The sequence below is a fragment of the Ochlerotatus camptorhynchus genome, unplaced genomic scaffold, assembly GCF_037179485.1.
Source record: "Ochlerotatus camptorhynchus isolate MF236.1 unplaced genomic scaffold, CSIRO-AGI_Acam_v1.1 ptg000003l, whole genome shotgun sequence".
NCBI lineage: Eukaryota > Metazoa > Arthropoda > Insecta > Diptera > Culicidae > Ochlerotatus > Ochlerotatus camptorhynchus.
In genome coordinates this window covers 182,778-191,721 of record NW_027040495.1, presented here as the reverse complement: position 1 = coordinate 191,721, position 8,944 = coordinate 182,778, and the positions used below count along the sequence as shown (strand labels likewise).

The window sequence follows — 8,944 nt, the reverse complement described above, 5'->3', positions numbered from 1 at the left end:
AAACGATTAACGTTCCCCATTCTAGTCGAAATTCTAGTACTACACTATGTTTGTTTCGATTTGCTATGAAAGTTTGACAGATAAAATGAGGGGTTCATGGATTTTCTTATGTTTCGAGGGGTGCATCGATTAGCTTGGGACCGAAGATAGTACCAGAGCTGAGCCAAAAAGTTGAGCACGTATCTTCGGGACCTTCTGGTCTTAGAGTTACCTCTATGGGGTTACTGTATACTCATACACTGAGAAAATGTTCATCGATTTGTCTAATTTTCGAGTCGAGAACGAGGAAAATTTTACTCACCACTCACCCCAATTTTTTAGAATTTTGAGTCGAATCGAAGACATCTTATCAAGAAAACTGGCAACTCTTCCATTTTCTCGTACGACCGCAATGAGGCAGGTACAATCAAAGATGAATACTAAGGCTGTGAACCATTTGCCGAGTTAAATTTAACTCGTGGTTAAAAGTGACATTTCGAAAGTTATTTTCTATGTTCGAAAATCCCCGTGCTATCGATCGACCGGTAATCGACCCACGGTTGTCAAAATTTAACTTCTTGTCTGTCAGAAATAACCATGCTCGGATAGCAGGGTTAATCAATAACTTTCCATCTGTCAAATTTTAACCAAAAGTTAAAAAAATCCACCAAATGGTTCAGAGCCTAAGATGAAACTGTCGGAAGAAAAACTTTCTATTTTAGTGTCTTCTTTCAAGGTCCCTTTCATCCAATGAGAACCCCCCGTATTCAAGGTAATTTTGTGGTTTTGCTGCCCCCTCGGAAGATATGAAATTTTGCGCTCATTTTTATCAAAACAATCACACCAAAATCAGAGATTTCCCATTTTTTAATTACTCGATTAACAACTAATTGATTTTTTGCTCGCTGTGCTGCCATTTTTCCACGAATGAGAGTGCAGCACATGTTTGAAACGATCGGTGATGATCCTGTGGAGATGTTAGAGCTTATATCGGTATGATCTAACCGATTATAAATAGTCTACTTTTCGGTTCGTAAATCGATTAAACGATTATTCGAATGAAAATCGGACATCACTAGATGAATGTGAAACGTCATTTCAAATATAAGGCCGTTCATAAATAATGATACAATATGAAAGGGACCGGGGCTAATCACAAATTACGTCTCCATGGTTACTGAAATAAACACGAGTGTTCACCGGTTGGTACAATCGTGTCATCTGCCGTTCAAAGGTGAATGCTGCGAACGAACTTGATAGCAAGGATTACATCCTCAGAAGAAAGGTTTGTGTATTTACTCATTTTTCTATGCGTTGCTTCCACCTTCGCTCAAGTGCAGCGCTACTATATCTGTCGCTTGGATTCTGGAAAAGTTTCCAGTCTTCTTGATATGATGTCTTCGGTCGAATCCAATTCAATTTTAAGTTACTCTCATCGGCCGTGTAAAGCTACACTCAAAAAATAAATCACATTTCCAATGGAAAATATCCATTAGAATTCCACACAACTTTCATGTGATCTCATAATTGGGAATCGCACTACAAAATCACATGAACCTTATGTGTCCAAAGAAATTTATGTGATTTATCACATAGAATTCATGTGATCATATGAATTTTATGTGAATTTCAGGTACGAATCATTAATTTTGTTATTGGAAAAATATCATGTGCGTTCCCAATGGAAACTATATGAAAACTTTTTTCGGTGTAGGAAAATGTGAGGGATACGTAAGGATAGAAAAGGGATGTTTGGGATTGGATTAGAATTAGGGGAATTGAGTTGGGAAAGGCATGAGGAGGTATCGTCTCCAGTGCATCCACCACAGTTTTAATGCTTTGGTTCTGTCAATTTGTGTCGTGTTATAAATATTTTCTTCCTGTCAATTTATTGATGATTTGTTATTATTGACAGTAACTGTTGTGTTTGCATTATTTTCAACATATCTCAGTATCACAGGACACACCCCGACACCGCAAAGCCTAACTTGTATGCAACAATAGATTAAGAGTAAGTAGATTATATGCAAATGATTAATGATTTAATATAATCTAGAACCGACCCGTTAGAGGGTTCGTTAAACAGACAGTAACAAAGTAAATAGTAATGTACCGAAATAAACTGCCATTTTGTTCCCGAATTATTTATAAATTTTAAACTGGAGTTTATCGCATATATTACGGAAATGTTGTGAAATTGAGTTTAGTGCTTATTTTTGATAGCTAGCAGCAAATGACTGATTTAGAGAAAGCAACAAAATCATACGGCACGTGACACAGCTCCGTGATTATGCAATTTTAGGTTATTTCGAGGGTTATTTAGGGTGTTGATTATGTTCCACCATCATACGATTATTGAAGCGGAACGATAACAGTACAATAGTAAGAAATTAATAATTATTATAATTTATTTAATTATTGCGGAGATGATATCTTGTGAATCATGCCGTTCAATGCATCCACATAATTTATTCGAAGGAAGTCTTAGTTTAACCCATAGGTCAAGTTTTTCGAAGTTGATGAATATTTTTAAATGCTTTAGTTCCCATAGTTAATTAAGATATGATATTCGTTTCTGATGTAAGGAAAGCTGCTTAAGTTTAGCCGCACACCGTTTGAAACAATTGTGTAAAAATTATAAATTCAATACCAAACTAAATGTAGCTATTAGGTTGAGTGATTTTGTTCGTCTGATTTTAATTCTATTTGTGGTTCTTCGAGTACACCCCCGTTTATAAGGAATTTGGAATAAAACAGATTTATTATGTGTAACAGATACTATTTATAACGATAAACCAGTTAAGTGTATACAACAAACACTCAGATATACTTAAATGCAAAACACCGATAGTACTAACACACACACACACACACGTATTTAGTGAATAAATTTGTTAGATCAAACGTTTTCCTTCCTTCCCCACAAAATGCTCCGTATTGGTAGTGTCTCTTTGGTCATCCAGAAGCACAGGTCGTACTCTGGTCGACTCTTTGTGAAATATACACAGTAAACTATGTTTATTATATTATCGAGGGAAACATCTCGCGTTTGAATGAAACCGCCTCAGTAGTTAGTATTTCTTTACGAAACTATAAATTAGATTACAAAGCGAGAATACGGATATGCGCAAATAAACTGCCTGATGTGTGTACTATGATTGAAGCTAGAAGACGATAGGTCGCAGAAGGGTGAATTTGGTTGATGAGCCATTGGCATAATAATAAGTCGATGGAGGCTGCAAAGCTAACATAACATACCTACCTACCATTAAATCGGGTAAATCAGAAAAGCGGAACAAAGAATCAAGTTCTAAAAATAAAATAAACAAAAGCTAACGTCAAACTGGAGTCTGCGTGCCTCTGGTGGGTCGGTATTCGCTGAGAGAAATAATTGTTAGAAAGTCTTTTGTTGAAGTGAAGGAAATATACATTGTTATGGAAACTGATTTGAAGAATGCGAAACATGTTTAGTATGTAGAGATTGAATATCAACATCAATTAAACACATTATAACAATATCGATGTATATTTATACACTTTATTGAATAAAAATTTCGAATGAAGTATTATTCACTCATGTTTTCGTTCAACACGTATTTTTATTTTATTTTTAATCGAAAAACGTTTTGAACGAAAACGGGAATATGGGTGATTGCTTATGCCTTCCGTGGCTGATATCACATCACTAATTGTTTCAATAGAAAAAGGAAGTTTACACGTACACACTAAAAAATTATTACCGACTTCGGTAATTTTTTACAGATCTTTCAACAGCTCAACGTTCGGCAAGACTTTGACCTTCATATCAACCGAGGATTGGAACAGCTTTTTCAGTTTTGTGTTGTCGTCCATACTTTAACCAGAGGGCTTTAGTCACGGCTGGCCATATAGTGTTTATCTAACCTGGAGAAACAAATAGGTAGGCCAACACCGGGAGGAGAGAGAAAATGAGAGTACCAACAATCAATACGAAACTAACGATTTTAAATTGTCTCACTACTTGACTAGCCTATTGGTCCCAAGCAAACGATTAACGTACCCTATTCTAGTTGAAATTCTATTACTACACTATGTTTGTTTTGATTCGCTATGAAAGTTTGACAGATAACATAAGGGGTGTGTGGATTCATGCAGAACATGCAGGGGTGAGTGAAATAGCTTGGGACTGCTTGGGACCGTTGTTCTGGTACTGAGTGAGCCAAAAATAATAATGATTTTCTTCGGGACCCAGTGGTCTTAGAGTTACCTCTATGATAGTATTGTTTTGTGAAATAAGGAACTTGGTGGCTTAGAGGCGACCGATTTTGCTTACTGAGCAGAAAATTTTGGGTTCTATCTCAAGCTCCTTCACATTACAGAGTTTAGTCACAGAGAACAGACATTGAGGCTCGAACAAAATTTGTCTAAAAACTTGTGTAAAGATTCCTATTTGACTTAAGTGCCACTAACGGCGACTTCCCCACTTAAAAATCATCTTTGACAACATGATGGCGCTGGCGTTGCAAAACTTACACTAGACACTAAGTGCTGGTAGCGCCAAGTGGCAATTTTCAACAGATAATTTATCGATACTAGCGCCCAATTGGTCGAAAGTGATAAATTTAAAGAGGAAATCAGAAGATGCTAGCGGTACGTAACGGCGACGTTTCCACTTAACTTTACACAAGTTTCTGATCTAACTTGGACGTCTGTCTCTGAAATCTATAACAAATCCTTCTCAAGAGTAGTTTTTTTTTTATCGTCGGGGAAGTCGCCGACAGGATCGAAATTTAGTAACAGCAAGATGAACTTGGTCGTAAATTGTGTTGTTAAATAAGGAACTCGGTAGCCTTGTGCCGACCGATTTTGCTTACTGAGCAGAAAATCAAAGGTTCAATCCCAAGCTCCTTCACATTATAGAGTTGGACTTAAAATCGGCTTACTGTCATGATATGATAAAAAGGGTTATAAAATTTGGAGGGACGGGTACGTAAAAGAAGTAATATCAGGCGTAACATTTGATAACGGCACAAAAGCTTTTGTAAACAAAAGTTGTAAGGCCCTTTACACGCGAACCCAAGTACGCACACGTAAACCAACAACATCATCGGGTGGGGAAAATTTTCCCCTTTCCTATAGTTGTATTGGTTTGCGTGGGCGTAGTTCGGTTCGCATGTAAAGGGCCTTACAACTTTGGTTTACAAAAGTTTTTGTGCCGTTTACAAATGTTACGGCTGATATATCGGAATTGCATATAAAATCTTACTCCAAATCCCAGTCAATCCCAGTCGGCGCCGTCGGGATTTTCTGAGGCATAAAATTTATTATCACGCCTTCCTTCGGAAGAGAAGTACAGCCGTTGGTCCCCCGGTCCATGAGTTGATGAGTCGATATATAGGGTATAGGTGTGGGTGCATTAAATAAGATCGATTGAAAACAAAACAAGGTAAAAGTTAAAACATTTGTTGTCGTCGTTGGTCGCCGCTGGAATCAACCAGTAACAACAAGTTGAATGGGAACTTGATCGAAATTGTTTCGTGGTATAACGAGCTCGGTGGTCTAGTGGCGACCGATTTTGCTTACTGAGCAGAAGACCGTGGGTTCAAACCCAAGCTCCTTCGCGCTATTACATCGCTAGGACATCAATTCAGCATGTCGTTCACCAAAACGAATTCTACTGCAATCCTAACCCTTTTATGCAACATTCCAGTGATTTCTCGTGGAAGTGCAGAGGTGTTCTCGACTTACATTAAAGCGAGTATTACAACAACATATTCCTGGCCATTCCTTTCTTAACCAGCATTCGGACGTGGCCGGCGCTGGTATTGCCTAGTATTAGTTACCAGTATTTACACATTGAGAGATAGTCCCAAGCATCGTCTATTAATTCTCGGTGTAATTACAGCTGATCTTGCAATAACGGAGTTGCATCCTCGGATGGTCAATGCTCATGCTCATATATATAAAATGTAGAGATGTAGAAAAAAAGCCTGAGTCCACTATTTTTTACAAAAAATGTACGTCATCAAAGGGGATCAAGTCTCCCCCCTAGGGGGCGACCCCGGCGTAGTGGTTAACATCCATACCTCTCACGCCAAAGTCACGAGTTCAAATCTCACCCCCGGACAAGTCACGAATGACCCAAGAGTGTTAAAGTGACTATAATAAAAAAAAGTCTCCCCCAATTGGGGGTGTTATTAGGCATCTTTCAGAAAAAAAAAACTAGTTTTGGGAATTTATACATAATTTTGGAGCCTTTTGAGTATTTATAAGCTTAAAAATATATTTTTCTGCGAGCCTGCGCAATAATATATCCAAAATAAAAACTGGGTATGGAGTGTGTCCACTCTCCCACTTGTGTATGGGAAAAATGTAAATTTAGAAAATATATCACTACTACTACTATATTCAGGATAAAGACGTGGTGTCTTCTGATGTAAGAAGAAGTCGTCTCCATTCCACTATATCCATCGCTGCATGTTGCAAGCCACGTCATCTCGGTCGCCTTTCACCTGGGGTCACATTGCGAATCTCGAAACGAAAGACTTTTTGTACGAACGCTTGTATGAAAAAGTTTTTCGTTTCAAGTTGCGCACTGTGGCCCCTGATCGCTCCATCTTGCCCGCTGCGTGTCTTTTTTTTTTTCTATTACTCCAGTCGGGTCGCTATCAAGAACAATGTTCACCGGTTCGTCTTCCAACATTCTTACGACGTGCCCAGCCCAACGTAACCGCCCGAATTTTGTGGTGTTTTTTTTTTTATACACGGGGGAATCTGCTCACAGACACCTGAGAAGGAACTCAGGGTGTGGGGATGGGAGAATTTCACTCCCGACCCACTAAACCTTACCCTGTGCGCTTGGCCCTTGACCTCCCCGGAACCGCCCGAAGGCATTACTTCATGGGAGGGACCGCTGGGAGCGCTATGGTGCCTCTCTAGCAATACTCTAACGATCTAGTCGGGCAGTAGGTATCTGAGTTGGTTGGAAATGCTAACATGAAGCTTTAGTGTGATGATTTATTAGCTAGAGAATGATCTTTAGAAGAGGGTAGGTGGATAGTTCCGTTAGAGTACGGCAGTATGAAAATTGAATAGAAGTTGAAAATGAGCGAAGGGCCATTAAAGCGACAGTTTTCAAGATAGACGCACATTTTTGCCTAGCCCGTACGATGTACGCGGGGACTTGAAGTATGTCTCCAAGTCCACAGGCAAAAATGTGCGTCCCTCTTGTTGCTCATAAACTGACTGCGGCTGTGGAATAGTTCTAGCGACGTTTTCATCACTACCTAAAGCCCCACGTTTGCGAGAGCATTTCCAGTCGATGGTGTGTTATAATGCAGTTAGCATTCATGCTTCTCACGCTGAAAGACTTGAGTTCAAATCATACTCCGGAGTAGTCACGAATGACCTGAAATGTGTACAACAAACACAATTAAACAATAATCGTAAGATCCAACAACACGTTCACAGTAGAAGTTAAGCTGCTTACATTTAAAAGACTGAAAGCACAATATGTAATCAGACTTATTTCACGACAAATAAAATCAAGATGTGTTTTCATTATGATACGAACTGCTAACTTTAATATCGACACAGTCTGTGATGTCGAGTTGCTTTCATTGTGGTAACCGACTTTGCTCGAGCAATGAGCCCAAATACACGACAAACCACCTCGATTTCGTCACCGTAGCTAACATTGTCTTCCCTAGAACCTCTTCCTGTCGTGTATTTTAAGTGCTTCTAGAAGACGTATAACAATTTACAGAAAGTATCGTAAATTTCAACAGTTTAAGTCGAAAATCGCATATAATAATGCCATTCATCGCAATATGTTAAAGTGCAAATTTACGTATTGTATCACAAATTAAATCGGATTAGGTCATAAGACTTTTCAAATTGATTTTTTATTACAGTATAAATCGTATATGATATCAAATCAACTCGTTTAAAAAAATGTGCCGGTAGGGTAAACGCTCCTATAGTTGCGGTACGTTAGAAGCGTTAGGTTCATATAGTTGTGTATTGAAACATAATCGCATATCAGTCCCATATGGATAGGAAATCAAGCAAAGATGGGACTGACATGCGATTATGGGTAGTATAGGAACCTAACGCTTCTAACGTACCGCAACTATAGGAGCGCTTCCCTATATGGCCTCCACTTTTGAACGTATAAGACATGTGTTTGCATTCTATACGATTTGTTTGTGCATTCTGGTTTTCTGGGCGATTGAAGATGACGACTAGCCTTAAATTGTGCTAAATTAAGTCAACAAGTCACGATGATATTTGAAATAATAATTTGCTCTCGACAAAAACTTGGTTAGGGTTACATGATTCATGCATTAAAATCAACAAACCGCTTTCGCAAACTTTTACCTACTCATCAACTGTTCTGTTAATCAAATTAAGATTGATGTGAAAAATACACTGGGCTGTTGAATGATCAATTTCACGCACTGGACCGTAGAATTTTTAATTTTATGGCGAAGCAAAATTGAGTACGAAAAGTGGCATGGCACTCAACCACTATCATGCATTTAACCTTGGATTTAACGCAACCGGTACAGGAACCCCGACTAGAAAAAAAACTCATTGATTTAATTTGCATTGCTAATATTGTTTTATTATGGTGTTATTCATGTTTAAAGTGGAGAGGTTTTGGTTAATTAAAATCAACTATATAAAACAAATTTGAAACGTAAATCCATACAACTTAGTTTGGCTTTCAATATATTGAAAATTTTCTTTGAGATCGGGACATTACTCAAATATATACAATAACTGCACCTACTTCAGTCACATTGGTTTTGTGTTGCTGTCTTCTTACTTGAATGCTTTCAGCAAGTGAAATAAATTAATATTTGTATTATAGTAGTTACCTGTTGTTTTTTTTTTATTTAAGGAAAATCTGTTACTTTTCCGGTAATCGTGTCTTGCACGGTACTGTTGATCTCTAATTTAACGATCATTCTCTCGCACATTC

The 8,944-nt window shown here is 38.1% G+C and overlaps 1 long non-coding RNA gene across 1 annotated transcript; it reads left to right on the top strand.

Moving 5' to 3' along the window:
* The first annotated feature begins 342 nt into the window (after window positions 1–342).
* Window positions 343–3,542, top strand: LOC135712789 (uncharacterized). Its single transcript, XR_010518682.1, has 2 exons — window positions 343–424; window positions 668–3,542. It is a non-coding gene; the product is annotated as an uncharacterized LOC135712789 (long non-coding RNA).
* Window positions 3,543–8,944: the final 5,402 nt, after the last annotated feature.